General features: G+C 35.2%; 1 long non-coding RNA gene across 1 annotated transcript; it reads right to left on the bottom strand.

Annotated features, from left to right (window-relative positions):
* Window positions 1-12,094: 12,094 nt before the first annotated feature.
* Window positions 12,095-19,613, bottom strand: LOC147907620 (uncharacterized). The gene is made up of 2 exons (XR_015547142.1): window positions 16,811-19,613; window positions 12,095-13,748 (listed from the first exon to the last, which is right to left on the bottom strand). It is a non-coding gene; the product is annotated as an uncharacterized LOC147907620 (long non-coding RNA).
* Window positions 19,614-19,621: the final 8 nt, after the last annotated feature.

Genomic DNA, 19,621 nt, shown 5'->3' on the forward strand with positions numbered 1-19,621 from the left:
CGGCCTGTTTTCACATTGATCGTATTAGGGAAATTCATTGTGTAACATTACAAGCGGACTCGTTAAGTCGCGTGCCAATTCTCTAAAAGGAATTGCTCCAAAAGGTACTGCACAAGTATCGGAATTCGGAGCTCGGATATCAGAGTCTAAATAAAGCGAAGTTGTCGGATACAATAAATTGAGACTCTTTTGTAATTCATGCCATTCGCAATACAAGATATTTCATAAATAACGCGACGTAATTATTCGCAATTATTCTTTCGGTAAATCTGAAATAAGTTTTTGAACACGATGAAAAAAACAGAAGAGACGAGCGAAAAATATCTGAAAAATAATTTAAAGCACAATATGTTAGAGATTTTTTATGCTTTTCGTTCTTTTAGAGTCTTTCATTTGTGGAACACTCGGTACAACTGATTTCTCAATGAATCGACCTTTGTACGACCACAAGAAACTCGTTCATCGTGGTCGGAGAAGCCACAGCGGAATGCCGGCAAATTATTGCGATACGACGGAAATTGAGGATCCCGCCGCGTTTGTGTAACATCGCTCGTTTGCTCGCAGGGAGAGTTACTATGCGGCGATTTACGTAATGAGCTAAGAGAGCGAGAGGAGCTTCACCAAGAATTATCGCCATGCCGTCATGCGGCCCACGCCGCGCCGAGGCTTAATTACTTTCATCGACGGAAGTGGTCGTTTGCAACGGTAATCGGCGGTTTACGCGCCTAAGCTCCAGTAATCAAAGGGTCAGTCCTTGATGAAGCGAGTTTTATTTTGCAAAGCATTGTTTCTTAACATTTACGTAATTTCAACGGATCGAAAAGCTAATTGCAGCTCGCTAAAGACCCTAAGGATAGGGTCTTTATCTTTCGTTCCTAAAAAGAATTAAACCCCTTAATCTCTCTCTTGGCAAAGTAAATTTAATTTTATAATTATCTTTGATTAAATGAATTAAGCTTGAAAATGAAAAAGAAATTTCTACAAAAGTGAAACGAAACGTATGAAGTTACTCTTTAATTATTATCCTTACTAATATTACTAACATTATCATTGGAGTGAGCTCAAACGCTGAAAGTTTCAGATCAGAGACGCAAGAAAGTCGAAAGGAAAAAAATAAGAAGACTATTCATTGCGAAAAGGAGAAAAAGAAGAGCAAAACGTGCGAATCACTGTAGTCGCGTCTCAATGAACGATTGTGGTATAATACGATGAGGAGCACGATCCAAGGAGCAAGACTTTCATGCGATAACTGCCGGTTATACAAGCGGCAAGTGAAACCGCGTTATTTCCGGTCGCCCGGTTCATCCTACGCGCGGCTATTGAAATTCCTCTTATGCCTTCACCGAGATCGATATTGCTCGGCAAACAATATCGGATTTGTAATACATCTCAGCTTTATTACAGGCAAATATATTGAGGAAAAAAATAAACAACTTGTGGATAACTACGAAGTTATGTTACACGCCAATCTCTTCCGAAGTTGTTTTTCGATAAGAGATCAAATTAAAAGTTCAGCTAAATGAGAGAGAGAGAGAGAGAGAGAGAGAGAGAGAGAGAGAGAGATAGTACCATAAAAATTTTATTATAAAACTCAAGAATCGCACGTTAAGAATTTTCACTTATTCTTGCTTGCTTTAATATAAAAGAAACACAATGAGATTTGCAATTATTTGACGCAAATAAGATAAGTGTCAGAAACAAGGTTCGCAAATATATGTATGCACAGCTCTGTCTATTTAATTAATGTTTTTCCATTTAGACAAGGCATGGAGAAGGTACATTTTATAAAATTTTTATCGCTATTCTTTTTATAAATATCATTTATAGTCCCCCTCAATGCCACTTTCTTTCTCACGTACCGGCTTCTTGTGAACGAGGAAAAATTATCTTTCACAGAATATCCTGCTTTTCTCTTCTCGCAGTTGTATAAATCCAGTCGGATGTACTTTACTGTCGGAAATATTAAACAGATTTTCTCAAATCGATCTTGTGGATGTGCTGTGTGTTTAACTCGTGTACGAATCGCTTCTTGCAGTAGCAAAGTGTCGAAAGAAAATTCCTTACAGCTGATGGCATGCGTGTTACACGATTGACACAGCTGCATTGTAAACGGCACGCATTCTCTTCTTTTTCTCAATCAATAGATTCCACGTTCAATTATTCAATGGTATACCAAAAAATATATATGACACAGGAGGCCAATTATCTCACCTGATAATACCGGATAAACAATTCGATCCATCTCGTGTGTACACGTGCGGCAGATCGAGTTTCAATGGAGAACAATAATACTATTTATTATCGACGTATATCGGTTTACAAATAACGACCGATCGATTCATGATGTCATCACGGTTTTGTATCCTCGCTCCGGAGAGGAATCCTGTCCTCCCCGAAGCGAGGCACGGCCTTGACCAATATCTCTGGAGCATACTTTATTTTATCGAATTATTTCGCGGCCTCTATGTCGGAAACGTGTATTTAGGTCTCTCGCGCGCAATTAATTTGTAAATTACACGTAAATTCCCTCTAGAATATCGTAAAAGTTAAACAGGCTCAACTTCATCATGTATACACTTGGCGGAAATTTAATTGCAATTTACCGTTACCGTTAGCCCCGTTAAAATAATATTTCAGTTTTTCAATAAATAATTCCTTAACAATCTCGCTACTCTGGTTACAGCGAATACGATAGCTTTGTATAAACTAACTCAGCGAGTAAGTTCGCGATTGTAGAGAACTCTCGCAAAACCTACCGCCGTTCTCGTTCTGTAAAAGCGAAATTCAAACTTTTTAATTTCGCAACAAGAGCGTTGCACGAACTCGTTTGTAAGCAGAGCTACATCGTTTCCGCGCTCGAATCGCAACGAGTGCAGTGGTGACCGGACAAATCGATGCTGAGAGGCCATGTTGCACCACCCGTTGACCCTACTTTTTCCATTAACGCCGATTCGGCACGATCCTTTCTTCCCAAGGTCTAGCCCCGGCTATATACGAGGAATAATAAGATTCTATACGGAGACCGACCGAGATGGATGACAAGGATGTAGATTCTCGCGTGGGCGCGGGAAGTGTGGCCTTTCTATACAGCTTTCTCCCTCTCATCCGCCCTCCTATTCGCCCCCTCATCGATTACTTTACTTTCGTTTACCCACCTATCGTAGTTCCTATCATGATATAAGAATACAAGGTGTTTTGTTCCCGAGGTAGGTAATCGATGACCAATCAGAAAATTAGCTTAAAATGTTATAAGACAATGTAGAGCGCATTTACTGCGCATCCACGGGAATGTTACATTTTTTTTCTTCACATCATGAGTTCTACATTATTTCGTGAATGGGTTATGCTTGATGAAACCTTACTTACGTTTTTATTGTTAAACATCGCTTCGTTTAATTGTCACTGCAAGTTCCTTCCTGTCGACCTTCCCATAAGTTATTCATCTTATTGTAAGCGCGAAAGGAAGTCCCAGAAAGTAACAGATATTTACGGAGTTTTCGTGGACAATGAGATCTTGTGAACCAAATAAATTAAGTGGCTCGACCCTTTTGGCCTGGCCCTCAATATGTTGATGTAATTCCATTCTCTCCCCCCTCCCTCGTCTTTTTGCTTCATCTTATTGTTACCTGATATTTGTACGGCCAGATCTTCTCACGCCTGGCATTCGTTTTCACGGGACACCCTGAAAAGGTCGCAAGCATGGCGCACCTTCTCGGAACTCTGCCCGTGGTTGTTTTATATCAAGTATTCTGAGAAGTCCTCACTGCATTTCCGCAGCCAATGTCGACAACGGATATACTTTGCATTATGCGGGACGTTTTCCTCGAGTTACATACCCGATTGTGTCATTAACAAGTCGAAACTGTCAAGACATCGCTTCAGGAGAAGGAAAAACAATCGGTTCATTCACATTCTGAATATAGAGAAGATCTTGTTAAGAAAATGTTGAAAATATGTTTTCATATAGAGACATACGTGGAAAGATCTCTGTTTCAATCAATACAGGAAAGAGATAAAAATAGAATACAGATGATAATGAAAAGCGTATTTCCCGGAAAATAAAAACTTGCGAGTAACACATATTCCAAAATTTTTGAATAAATTATATTAGAGAATGAATTTTTCCATACCAAGTGATTGCAATTAAACGTGAAATTTCCAGTTGGAAAAAAACGAGAAGCTCTAAAAATCTAGAGAAAAATAATCTCAATAAAAATCTTGCTAATAATATAATTTAAAAAAAAAAACAAATTTAAAAATAAATTGTAAATTTGATTATACAATAATTTATATATCCATCATTAATTTAATTGAGTTTGACACAATTTTGGTATTATTTTTCTTGGAAAATTCCCATAAATGATAGAAAAACATCCTATATTATATACAGTGAGAGCAAAAAGTATTCGTACAAGGAAATTTATAATAAAAAAAGCCTTATTTGTAGAAAATAAATATTAATTAATAATTTTATGTAATGAATACACTTTGTTCTAATGTAAACAAACGAGCTTCGCATGTATTCCTGATTTTCGAAACTAAATTTCTCATCTATACGAACACCTTTTGAGCATTCAAACAATATAATTTTTAATTTTCGCTTATTTTTCGGATGATATATTTTGTATAATTAATACAAATCATTTTGGTATATATAATTTTAAGAAACATACAATCTATTTTATTCTTTATGAATAAATTGTTAATTATCCAACAAGAAATGATCATTAATTAAACGTCAAATCGACGTCAAATTGATGTTAAAATCATCGAATTCATATCGATTCGACATTAATTCAATGATTTATTTCTCGCTGGCTAATATTTACTTTTCAAAAATAAAGTTTTTTTAAAAAATATTTTCTCTGTACGAGTACTTTTTGTATTCACTATATTTCAATTTATTTTTGTTTACAAATTCTACGTCAGTGCAGTTTTCTGCCAGTGACTGTATCATGCTATGGTTTGCTGAATTGCAAAATATTTTTTTTTAATTACAATGAACGGTATTTGTTTATTTACTAGCTGTGCTTCCGTGCAAAAAGATAAATGAATTTTCACTGTCAATGAGCTACTTCGATAAGTCTAAGTTCTTTCGAATTCTTTCTCTTTTTTCGATCGACGGAAGATCGTAAGAATGTAAGAAGAGCGGAATGTAAGGGAACCAGAGCAAAACACTGATGGGCAGTTTTACGGCTATAGATGGTAAACACGAGCGGGAGAGTTTACGTCGTGGGACGTGTGTGCTTTAGGAATGTGGGCGCACCAGTTTCGAGAGTCATTGAGAGAGAAATAGGCGGGCGTCCATATTCAGGCAGAATCCTACGAACATCGTCGGAGCGTAGGAGAAGACAAAAACAAAAAAAAAAGAAAAAAACGAGGAAAAAAAAAGCATCCGGACTCACCCACGGATTTGAATGTTTTATCATTTGAATGGACAAGCGGCTTGATTGCCCCGATGATTGACATTATTTCAATTAAGGCTGAATTTTTCAGATTACCGAGATTGTGGGGGTCTTTGCTCGGGATATTGTAAACAGAGAGCATCAATTATGGTTATTACCGTAATTGTGCGTCTATATTTGGACGTTGCTATTATCAATTGCATATTATCTGATATACATATACATTTGTCATTTCCTGGAAAATGATATATTTACTTACTAAATCGAAAGAAAAAAGCGTGTATCTCTGGATTCTAGAAATTTGTATTTTTTTTTAAAAAGAAATGAAATTATGTTTCAAATAAAACGTTATACATTTGTAGGAATAACAATAAAAATATGATTATTCAGAATGCAACATAAAGAAATATAAAATTGATATTTAAAATGTATCTTTTATGAGATATTACGCAATATCTTTTCAAGCATCAATGAACAATGTTTATTTTATATATTTCCAGAAACGTAGTACTCTCGCATAAATACAATTGGTTATTTTGTGAACGTACTACAATCTACTGCGGCAATTCGATCATCCGACGTATTATCGTAAACACAATACCGTCTCTCTTTTACCCCTTTGTGTAAATATCGTATGCAATTTAATATCCTATATTTATTCCACCACAAGCGTAACCGTATCAAGCGAGCCGTTTCGCGCAATATTATCGGGAATAAAAGGATATATTTACGTCAGAGCGAAAAATGTGATTCAGAAGTTTCAGCAGTGGCTAATCGCACGTATAATACACTTTACATAAAGCGATGATTAAATCAGGATTTCCGCCAGCGTGAGTCGGAGCAATGATCGATGACCGCAAGATGATCGTCGTTGACATACCTGTTTGTAGAACGAATGATGGAATCCGACAGAGAATCTCGCGCGATTATATATCCATCCCTTTCTCATTATCACCGACAACAGGATGCGGTTAGTCACGGCAACGCTAACGAATCTCAACAAACGGCGGTTATTATCTGTCGTCATGGAAAATAATAGCATCTTTAATGCGAAACGTTCAATGCAAAGCAGCATTGGCAGCAATTTTTGAATTAATCTCTCTCTCATTGTGACGTAAATCTTGTGTACAAAAATACAGGTAGTAGAGTACGATAAATTTTTACACGTAACGATCTTGTTGTTTCTCTATTTTGGTGGGGAATAAAATTTTATTTAAACCGTGAAGATGCGATTCTAAAAAAATAAAGCTCGATTTTATAAATATAATAATAGTAATAATAAAATTGAGAAGATGTAAAAAAAACTGTTGATTTTCTAGAGAAAAAAAATACTATACGTAAAATAACTAATCAATTATTCCCTAAATTGTTTTCTTTAAACAAGCTGAAGATATTTTTTCAAAATCATCGATTTGATTCTCTTTTTTATCTCTCTAATTATGTTTCCTTCATACAAGGTCGCAGTCTGCGTCGAAAGTCCTACGCGTTTAATGCTATGAATCGTACCTGTCCCTCTAAGTGGCGCATAAAGAAGCCTTTTATAACATGTACGAGAGCCGGCGCTGCAAAGAAAGCTGCCGGATGCGGTGGGGAGGCGAGGGGGGCCTCATTATCTTATCTCGAACCATTTCCTGTCAACCTGGGGCCGCCTTTCGTAGTGGTGTTACGCACACGTACGCACACCCTCGCACGCAGCGCTCAACGCGAATGCACTCACGCACGTGCACGCGCTTGTGTGGATGTTTAGGGTCGCTTCCGGCGCGTGTGCGTGTACGTGTACGTGTGCGTGTGCATGTGCGTTCGACGTCGCATCTGGCTGCGAAAACGCACTGCTGCGAGCACGATAATCATTTTTCTCTCACCGATGCACTGGCGACTGTGACGAATTTTCGTGAATTCAATCTCTGTTTCTAAAATGGGAAATGAGGTTTCTCATGAAAATATTTGACACTTCGAAGTCATGCGTTAAAGTAAAAGATTGATGTGTATGAGATTAATAAAAGATTTAAAAAATTAAGAAATTATGAAATATGCATGTGTAATGACATTTAATTTGAAAAGGTAATTCTTATGAGAAAGAAGGTGAATGTTGAAAAGTCGAATTGTATAATTAATATATTTCATATTTTCCCTGCAGCTTTTCCTAAATAAATTTAATTCACAGTCTCTATTTAAGATATTATTATATAATTATATACATTTAATATTTGATAAATTGTAAATGGAAAATAGAAAAATAATTCAATTATTTTCTATTTATTTTGTTCGAAAATCACAAACGACACTAAATTATTTTAATCACAACTCAGAATATGTCCATATAATGTTCGACGAAATTATTCGAATTATCTTAAAATTACATGTTTGTATATCGCAGGTGAAGAAAAAGTATGTCTATAATTGAAATCAATGGAGATGAAAAAAGAAATCGATAAAATAATCCTAAGCACTCCGTCAAAAAGGAAACTACGAAGGCTTCCCTCGTGCATGATGAATTCATTTTCTTGCACGGATTATATCGATCCACCGGTACTCGTAGCCCGGGTTAACGACCTTGTTTTCCACTACGGCAACTCATGAGCAAAAATAGATATCGCGAATCGCCATCGACGCGCTCCGTCTTTTTCCAGGCTTTGTTCACGTTATGGAAAAAAAGATTTAATTTCTAACCAAGGCATATAATTTTAGGTCATAAAAAACTGCAATGAAATAGATTCAACTTTGCGCTCGTTTTTATAACAAAGCGATTTGTTGCGAGACTCAAAAACCATAATTGTATCTCAAATGATTTACGCAGCTAATGAAATCTGCTGCGATAAAATAATATTTTCAGATGAAAAAAATTTAACAAAATTACTTTTATTGGCGTTGTGAAATATATCATTCAATTAGGAAATTTAATTATTTAAAAATAGCAGGAGTAACGTGAATTCTAGGAATGTGCCTTTGTTTCTTTTCTTTTAATTTGTTACCATTTTTAATAGATTTTAATGCGAGAAAGAAATTATTCCACGTATTTTTTTTTTTATATCGTTAGACTAAATTAACAAAATTATATGCACACTCGCAATTTCGGGCTCGTGGAAACGTTGAAACTTCAGAACAGTTTTGACTCAGGCAGAAGCAATTGAAACGTTTCCTGCGGATGTTTCGCTTCCTCGAACAATTCGTCTGGAGCTCCAAATACAGACCTCATGTTAAAAACATGCCGCTAAAAACTACACTGAATTTCGACATGTCGCTATTAATTATTTACGCTTGTTCTTTTTTTCAGGCAAAAAATAATTTACATATTTATATCCAATGGAATCAAAAGTGACAATTGAAAGTAATAATTTACCACGAAAATGTTCTGCAAAATTGTTAGAAATAACTGCGACAGATTATAAAAAAATGAAATGTCTACATTTTTATATCCAAGTATTGGAGTTGAATCCAAGTATTGGAGTAAAAGAAGCTACATTTAAATAGCCGTAGATTTTTAAACAATTTACATATCATACAATACTACAATAGACAATTCTTATTACGTTCAATGACGGTAATATATATATTTCAAAAAGATGAAGAAAAAATTGAGAATGTTCTATCATAGTTTACAACATTTAAATTGTCCAATAATAGAATTCAACACAGTATAAGTCATTAAATCGTTTTATCGAAGAATTTGAAGAAGTTAAATCAATTTTCATAATTTTTAGAGTAATTTTCTTAAGCTATTAGTTCCTGTGAGGTCGATATAAATTTAATTTCTACAACTTCGAGATTAATTTTCTCGGCGAGCTTTCGTTAAATCAATCTTGCGGATTGATCTCCCCCTGTCCCTCTATCTGGTTTCATGATACGTTTCAATTATTCGATTTCCGTTCCGTACTTGAACGACCTCAGCGGCGTAGCGAGTTATCTGCAGCCGACTGTTCTTCGTTACGGTAGCATGTTGTGGCGGGTCAGTTATCGCGCGATTAAACTAACGACAGTTGCGGCGTTGGTTGGCGCACTGAGATCATCGTTTAAAAATACGTACGTACGTTTCCGCGCGTGACGCGGAAGATCCGGACGGACGTGAAGGATCGGGCAAATCGCCCGTAAAGCGAATCCTCGCGGATACCGTCACGTTGTCACGGTACGTATTTCTACGAGGGTATGTCAATGTCGTTTTCGTCGCGTTCGTCCGCTCGCAGTGTGTCGGATCGATAATTCAATGAGGCGCGCGAGGCTCCCACGAGACACGAGTCAATAAAAGAAAACCACATAAACGTGCCTTATCGTCGACGTTTCCGATTCATAGAATGTAACGGTAGATTGGGTCGACGGAAATGTCTGAATGGACTCACGAGTAGAAATACTACTATCTCACCTAAGCTAGCTCGCGCGCGTGTCGTAGGCCAATAATTTCTCGTTACATTACGTTTCCTTGGGATGAATGGAAAACGACGGTCCGAGCGCGGGGGATACAAAGGAATCGTAATAAATTATGAAAACCAGTTATAGCTTCCATCGACCTTGCCTATGTGTATGTATATGTATATCTTTATGCGTTATCTATTTACTACGATAAATAACGTCGACACGGCTGGTCACGATAACAACTCCTCGGCTAATCTTATTAACGTTGTCTGGGCGTCGGGCGTCTTTGGCGACGAAGAAATTAATTTTGTAACGTAATTAATTTAATTTGAACTACGTAAATAAGTGAGTCAATAGAAATTGAATAATTGTTGTTAGAAGATTGAATATTGCACGATCGCTGAATTTATTAATACGAAACCCGGAGTCGCGTGTCAAATAAATAAAAGTCAAAATTAGACAGTCTTCTGCGCCAAATACAGTTTATGCGAACAGACATATCAAATATGTAAGGGAAAAAAGTTATCATCGAGATCATGTTTTTATCATTGTTTTACTGAAAATCCCAATTAAACGAGATGCAACATTTAAAATGATGTAAAATTTACATCAATATTTGCGAACATAACATAAATAATATAATGCAACAAAATCTCCAGTAATCGTGGGAATTACGTTCTGCAAAAATTAAAATATGCAAACATCGCAGAAATTTGCAAATAACAAAGCAAAAATACAGAAGCTTATACAGAATCATTAATTACAAAAAAGGAGTATAAAAATATGAGGAAGACATAAAAATCTCTTTATGTTTCATATTTCTTTTAAAAGAAATTCTAATTTAAAACAAAACTACTATAGCTAATTATTAAGATAATTAAAAATGAAAGTGTCAGAAACATCTGTTGTTTCATCACTTTTGTTAATCCCTCCGTGGATAAATGAATTATAAGTCCATAAATGTGAAAAACGTTCGCGAGCATCGAACCGCGAACATGCGAAATACGTGAATAAAGAAGTGTACAGCTTTTACTACTACTGTATTATGCAACACGACCACGCATCTGTATTATCTTTTAGTCACGTGTACTTTGTAATTGGTTACTTCCTGTGGTGATTATCTTATCGCGCGTGTCTCGGCGATATTATATCTCATATCTCATATTCTCTCGCATCTCGTGCATGATATTTTTATATTTTATATTTTGTATATTACTAGTATACCGCGTGCGTGTGGCTGCCCACGTAGTATTTTCCGTAATACTCTGAGAGCGTAGGACTATTGGAGAAAAATATGCAAAAATGTACGAAGCTATTCGTACAGTCGTGATTGGGTAACACCTAGTGATCCGGGACTTCCGACTTCCAACTGCATCGCGAATAATGGCCATGTCTGTTACGTACGCACACACCTGTTAAGGTCATCAGTGGACAGATATCGCTTACGTCAATCCGCCGTACGCATTATCGTACATGTCGTAATCAGCGCCTGCAACGTAAACGCGCGCGACTTTCCTTTCGTTTACGTATACGTTCATCTCGCGATTCAGCCCGGAATTGACGTGTGACTTTTTTATCATGACGTAAAGCTACAGCGTGGGCTGCACTTTACGTTCTATTAATAAATCTTTGCTACCTATTATATATTTTACCTCATCAGAGAGACGTGTAACGATATTTTGGTAATATTCTAATTTGTTTAAATAAATAATCTATAAGATTTATCACAAAGTACTTAAATAAACCTGGATGACAGAAATGGCTCGATAATTTTAGACCACTAATAAATTATACCTCGGAGAATATTACAGAGTAATAATTTACAATTCATTACTTTTCTTTCTGATTCTTTATTTCCTTTTTATATAGTTACTTAAATAGAAAATTTTAATTTTGGGCTTTGGATTAGATCTAATCATTTGAATATAAAAGTCGACGTTAATTCTAACGAGGAACTATTTAATCTTCATTTCTTAAATTTAAGCTACAAATGCTGATAATATCAATAATTCTCTAAATTTATGGAAGTTAATTATACCAGTTTATAAAAGTCTTTTTTACATGTTAATTATTTCGAAAGTCTCTAAAGTGCTGGAGAAATTTGGCTTGCGGCATCAATATTCAAAAATGTACAAGAAAGACTCTGATTCAAAGTAATTTTTTATTGCAATCTAATTATTGAGAGAATATTTAATAAGTATTTAATAATAATATTAAAATTATTAAACAATTATTTTAATCAATTAGAACGTTTTATTACGATTGCACTTAATTTATCCGTCTTTATAAAAATTTGTTTATCTTACATAATATGTTTTTTAAAGCGTTACCATTTAATTAGGTTTAATTTTTTTTCTACCGTCTGCCTTTGCTGTTTTATAATGGTAATGAGAGAAAGTAGCAACTTTCGTGAAAATGAATGAGGATCAGTTAGATTCAACACGAACGTCCGATTGCAGCATCGTAAACAATTTACGCGTGACTTCATTTTAAAGTCAATAGACCTACACATGATGTAAGAAAACAGATGTAACATTGTGCATAATAGCCACTGCGCATATTCAGTGTGACTCAGTTGAGTAAATGCTTGCTGTTATGTATTTTTCTAAATCATCCAATCAGACCTTTAGATCAAGAGGAATATACCAATAGCACTGAGCACTCGCTCAACTGTCGAATTTGCTGAATACACCCAATCAAATTTGGGCTTTGGTCCAAATTTGATTGGACGTATTCACGTGGATGCATTCATTTAGATATACTCTCCTATTGCGCTTCCACGTGAATACCTGTCTTATTACATCATGGATCTATTTATTTCGATTTAATGTCAACATTCATATTGCGATTGATAACTGATGTTTGTTTTGATATCTTGCCATTAGAGTCCGATTAAAACTTTTGCCGAAACTGAACTAAAACCAAAAATAAAAAATAGGAATCTTATAAAGGCCATATGGATAAATATGCCCATATACTTTTTCTTCATAAATATCATAATTTATTGAAACAGTAATTAAATTTCACGAAAATCAAAAATCGAAATCGAAAAAATTTCGATTGTGTGTCAATTTTGGCCAAAGAATGTAAGTATTTCTTTTTCATAACATCATGATTTCATTATTGAAACAATAATTACACATATTAAAATTAATATTTATGAAGGAGAGCTATATGGTTTCAGTTGAAACTGACATGTAATGAGTGTTGGTTTTCAGTTTCGGTAAAAGTTTCGGTTGGATTCTACTTATCACTTATTGTAGAAATCACTTTGGAAAGAATACGCGTGCGTAGTTAAAAGATTTTTCAATCTTAGTTTATTTTTAGGAAAATCGAGAAGTTTTTAATACATTTTTTCTTATTAAAAATGAAAACGGGAATCCTTGAGCTGGTTGCGTCAATTATAATAATTACTCGCTCGCTTCCTAAACTAATAACAACTCAATAAAGCGCCATTTTTAGATATAACATGCCCTTCGCTGTAAAAAACCAAACTTATAAATATCTACTGACCTATTAGTAGCTGCGAAATGTCATTTAAAACGGAACTGACATCACAAAGAGAACAATTCTAGCTGTCGTTCGCGTATATTACTTTTCGAGCAGCAATTTCAATCGTTGGCGACTGTTCTTCTTGAAATTGCAAAAATGACATTTTTACAAACGCACTCGGATTAAGAGTTTCGCAGAAATCGCTATTTGTACAAAACGCTTCGGTTTAACTGTCGCAATTGCGCAATACGCGCAATCCCTACATATAGCGTTGCGCTTGCTACGCCCACGTGAGACACCAGGATTTGCATCAGCACACCAATAGAATGGTATTCCCAAGTTTGACATCGGATAGCAGATGATAGCGAATGGGAATACTTTATTTTCAGAAAGGTCATGATTAAGGTATGATATGCCGTATCACTACAGCAATCATACGTTACGGATATACAAGGGCGTAGTTATCAAGAGAAATATCTCGCTTTTTGTCAAGTCCCGAATTTCCTATAATAAAAATATCTTCGTGAAGATATATATAGAATATCACTGTATGTTATGTCATGAGGTCATAATTATCAAGAGGAATGTATCTTGTCAAACTCTAAATTTTCTATGATAGAAAATATCTCCGTACGAGAATATCGAGTTATCTAGATATTACAATTGTGTATTAATTATGTCACAAGCGTACGAGGTCATAATTATTAAAAGAAATGTCTCGTTTTCTGTCTAGTCTCGAATTCTTCATGATAAAAAATATCTCTATGCGACAATATGGATTATCCACACTGGAAAAAAAATTGTTCATTCGACTAAATTAATTTAGTTCATCTTTGTTTTTTTTTTTTGATGAAGAACTTTACATTTGACTTAAATACATTCTTTAACGAAAGACATAAAGACATCTAAATTTAAATAAATAAATAATTTTTTCTCAGTGTAGCTATTATAATTATGTATTAAATATTTTTACATTGATCTACAGGGATAAAGTAAGCTGAATTTTTTATCGTACACTTTTTATAATGTTAGTTTTTATTCTATTATCTAATGTCTTTTTGAATAACCCTTCTCTGCAATATTCCTTTATGCTCGATTACAAAAAAAATCAATGCGTGAAAATACGCTAAAAATACTATCGTTGAAGCACTACTTTTTTAATTTATATTGCAGGGATAATGCGTGTAGGTGTTTCCTGTGACGTGCAATAGTTAATAAAATTCCAAGTTCGGTCATTTTAATGGGAAATATTAATGCAAAAACAATTCGTCACAAAGCTGGATTTTGTCGTCCCACTAGACTCCTCTGCATTCTTAGAATGTACTGAACAAAATAGTTACATATCCATAATATGGAATATATAAATAACATTACATAATCAAATAACATAATTTTCCGGAATCATCTTTAGAGGCATTCGAGCGATCTGTCATGAATTTTGCATTACTACTCTCCTATGAGATTCGTTACTAATTCAACGTGCAAGACCTTTCGCCGCGTACCAATAGAGGTGATTCGCCCACGTCCGATCTCTTCCGTTAATTTTTAATTGCAAATTTCACAATAGCTGACGTAGGAAATATGAGGGAGATAGAGCAGCGAACGAAGAACAATAATCGTCTACGTGTCTCACAATTAGCCATGTTGCACTGTTATTTCCATCTAGGATTCTTATGTTGTTCCCACGCGTTTCATTGTGATGCATCAAAACGCTTGGAACGTTATTACGAGAGAGCATTATTAGATGCACAAGCAGTTTGTATACGTAGATACAGTTTGTATAACATTCACGTTTCCTGATATTTGACATTTCCACCTAGATTTATGTCTAGATATGAATTCGTTTGTGTAGTGCCTGATAGGGAAATTTTGAAGGGCGTTCGTTGTACGTCATATAGAATTTCAGGAAAATAATTCTGCGAGACTAAAATTGAAAAGTGAAGTAAATGCATGTCATATTTTCTCTCTCTTCTGTACACAAATAATTGTACAGATCTGAAGTATCTAAAAATTTATTTAAAAAATAGCTAGATTTATGTCTAGATATGAATTCGTTTGTGTAGTGCCTGATAGGGAAATTTTGAAGGGCGTTCGTTGTACGTCATATAGAATTTCAGGAAAATAATTCTGCGAGACTAAAATTGAAAAGTGAAATAAATGCATGTCATATTTTTCTCTCTCTTCTGTACACAAATAATTGTACAGATCTGAAGTATCTAAAAATTTATTTAAAAAATAGCTAGATACAGATATTAAAATAATTTTGGACTGTCAAATTAATTATGTAGAATCCTTAAGCGTTGCTTAGAATGTGCTGCAAAAAATTTTAACATTCTCCCAACCAATTTGAGTGTCTTACATAATTATTTTGATGGTCCAAACAAAACAAAAGTATTTTCAGATTTGTATTTGGCTAAAGTTTTAGATACTTCAGCAAAACGATTCTTTTCGTGTACAGAAGAAATATAAGTTTTTAGATACTTTAGCAAGATCGCTCTTTCCGTTAATGTACTTTTTAAAAAATTGCAAAGTTTTCATTATGTGTATTAAAGATAGGAAAATGAGTATCCAATCATTATATCTTTAACTCTCTTTTCTCTCGACACCTCATTTTGTAAATTAGCAGGGCGTTTTAATTCAGATCCTCGAATATCCGTGAATCCCTGAATTATCCTGGAATTTAATGTATCTTTGAAAATCCCTGAAATTTTAAGACTGACTTGGAATTTTATTTCATTCTTCATGCTGTTTATAATGGATTATTACAAATAAAAAAGTAAGTTTATAAACAAGTTACTTTGAGATTATACGAAGTCTATGATTCATTTTGTTCAATGCACGTATCTGATACAAAGAAACAATAACAAAAGGAAAAGAAAATCGAGAAAGAATAATATTGAAAAATCAAAGAAATGAGATAAAGTTTTAAAAGAATTAAGAAAAAAGTGATTTTTGATGAAGCTTTAAAAGCAACAGCGGACATTGAAAATCAGATTAATAATTTAATGAAAAGCGTTAATAAATTAATAATTTTATAAGATAATGTTTCATATCACGTTAATAAAAAGAAAAGTTGTATGTTTGAGAGTATAAACACAACTTCCTTAAAGATGCAATAAAGGCAAGTTACTAATAAGAAACTTGGATTTAATGTCTACTATTATAAAACAGAATAAAGCAGAGAAATTATCGTATATGTGTTGAACATTTATTTAATGTATTTGAAGCAATAATATTGTTCTAAATTTGTTTACGTTTTAATTTATATGTCATACAGAATCCTAACTCGAAACAAAACAAATAATACAAAACAAAACATATAATATTGCGTAACTTAAGAAAAATTAATCAATCTAGAAAAACCAGGATTTTTATCTGAAAATCCTCAAGTTATCTTCAAACTGATTAGCCACATATCGCAGGGCATTCTGATTAGATTCGTTACGTTTAACCGCGAATTGATAATGACAGAAATAATCTATACACATATAGATTACTGTTACAGTGCATATTTTTATACTCTTTCTTTTCCTTTAAAAGAAATAAAAATTGTACATAATTCATACTTCTATCCCATCGCCTGTAATTCTCTCCACGCAAAGGCTCGATGAGTCAGCCTCGGCGAGCCGATCAGGCCGGAAATCGATATCAAGCAAATCGACGGATTCAAGCTTTCTCTACAGGCGGCCGACGCAAGCAGCTTCCTTCTTCTGCTTTAATGTTAAAGCCTTCAGAACCATCGGAGCATTATTGAGCGTAGGGCGAGCGAGAGAGGCGCGCGCGCGTGGAAGGATGGTCGGGTGCTTACCTTACCCATAGCACCCACGCGGATCGAATCCAATTCGTCGGCACGCGTCCAGATACCCGCGGAAGGTCACAGACGCCTGCAGCCCTTTCCCTCTCCCTCTTTACCACATCGTGTTCTGCATTAACCCTCTCTCTGTCCCATTTCCTACCCTCAACCCGTCCTTCACCCTCTCGAGATAGAGCGCGCGCGCGCGCGCGCGCTTAAAGCGCGCGATAAAGCTGTGGTGGCAGCGCGGCGGCCGTGTGATCGAACGCGAAAATCTTCAACGACAGCCGCCCAAATGAATGGAATGCCGACCTACGCCTGGCACAGTCGTCTGATAGGCTGTCGTCCCCTCCTGCCAGGGTGAAAGAGAACAAACCAGCGAGCCGAGTTAAGCCGAGCTGAGCCGAGCCGAGCGCGATGAACGGGGCGAGGCCGAGGACGGGCTTCGTGTAATGTAAACGGCAAGGGCCAAGGCCGTATTACTCGATGGCACGTTTTGCCATCCTCCTGTGCGCGTCTTTCGCTTCAAACTCTTTACAACCGCAACTTGATGTCGCGTATGTAACTGTATATGGAGTGCCCACGACAACGTGGGCGGGTTTGGCAAAATCTTATTAAATTCAAATTGATTTTTCCTTTATTGGACATTTAATTGGATCTATCTATTTATCTCTAGGAAATTCTAGAAATCTTTAACGTCTAATTTTCAACGCCTTGCTATTGTATAATTATGCTTCAAGAATTTGTCTAAGCTTATCTAAAATTGCCTATAGATTAAAAGACTATTATATATATTTTTGAATCGATTATAAACATTCATATTCTTATTCTGATATAATTTCAAAAAATGAATAGTTTTACTGTTTACTTTAAATCAATATTCAATATTCCTAAACTTTTTGTATATGGAGAATAAAACTTGAAATTAAATCTAGTTATTTTTTTGCCTCATTGATAATTTATGTTATTCTGGTGAATCAATAGATAACATTGTACTTGTAATACATTTTAATTAATAATTCAGTACGTTGCAACCTAGATTAATAGGTTGTTTATGTTTCAAGCTTTCTAGGATTAATCAATATTGTAAATACTATTAATATTAATAATTTTTTTTGTACCTTATTACTTTTAAATCTTTTACATAGCTATAGAATAAGTCATAAATCCATTCTAAAATTATATATTCTTGATAAAAAAGAAAAATAAGCATTTCTAAGAAGAAAAACAAGCATTTCTTAGATTGAAAATATTCTGTTATCGAAATAATGAATATAAATGCAATAGTATCAAATAACGACTGTATTTAAAAGTTTCAAGTATTTTTTGTTTCAAGAGATGTTTAAAAAGTCTTCTACTTTCCATACACAAAATAGAGAATCTAATCTGATATCATCATAATTATTTCAAGTTTATCTATGTATATTGTTTCGATAACAATCTAACGTTCGAAATTTAAAAAACGTACTTATGATTCATTTTATATATTTTAATATTCCATTCTTTACTTTTTCTTATGCATGTAAATAATACATAAATTAACATCATTGTTTATTTCAGTTTTCAAGGAAGAAAAGCACAATGGAATTATTTCCATTTGAAAAATTCATTTCTAATCTAAACAAAAACTTTTCTCTTTTTTTCCTACATACTTTCATTCTTCTATCCATATTAATGTATATTAATTCGTTTTATAATAGCTACGATAATTATTGCAATGTAATCCTGACTTCTTTTTAATATCCTTTATATTCGATATTGCACAGACTATTATAAGTGTATTAATGTTTCCACGAAGCTCGGATTCCGCGAGACGGAGAGGTCATTGTTTTGTCGTACATCTGGGAAATCGTTAGTGAGCCTAGTATTACGTACACTGCCCAGACTTGGGCATATTACGACGAATATATCGATATATCATTACATCATAACATAATACGTAGACTTATCAATTGAAGACAGGTACCACGATAAGAATTATACTGTTTACAAATTTCTATCCCTGTCTCACGGTGAATCTCTCAAGTAACGTCATGCTTCGAATATATCACAATTGAATGTTGCAATCGCGAGAAGCAACGGATATGTTCGGCAACGAGTGTGACGGAAGAGTTCATTACATAGCCATATGTACGTATATATACATATATACGCGGTAAATAGATAACAGGAGGAAAGTGGCGATATTGATTCGATCGTGAGAGAGACAGGAGATAGAGAGGGAAGTAGCCTAACAAATGTGGGGGTGGTACGGAACCGTCTGTGTTCGGCCCTGTTGGCGAACAGCACAGCACGTGCACGGCAGTGTGCGTGTATGTCGGATCTTTTCTCTCTCTCTCTCCCTCCCCCTCTTACGCGCGCCTACGCACGCGTGAGAGAGCGCGCGCGTATAACGTGCGGTGGCCCATTCCACCACCGAAGCCACTCCGCCGCTTCAACGACGGCTCAGTCAGCACCGACCCCCGACCCAACCTCTACCTCTACCCACGCCTAGTTAATGGAAACATCTTTTGTCAATGAACTGACGTCAGTCCGCGCGGCGATTGGCCGGCCGCGCGGGCTCACGTGACCGCCGGCGAATCGC

The sequence above is a fragment of the Acromyrmex echinatior genome, chromosome 13, assembly GCF_024713525.1.
Source record: "Acromyrmex echinatior isolate Ae372 chromosome 13, ASM2471352v2, whole genome shotgun sequence".
Classification (NCBI taxonomy): Eukaryota; Metazoa; Arthropoda; class Insecta; order Hymenoptera; family Formicidae; genus Acromyrmex; species Acromyrmex echinatior.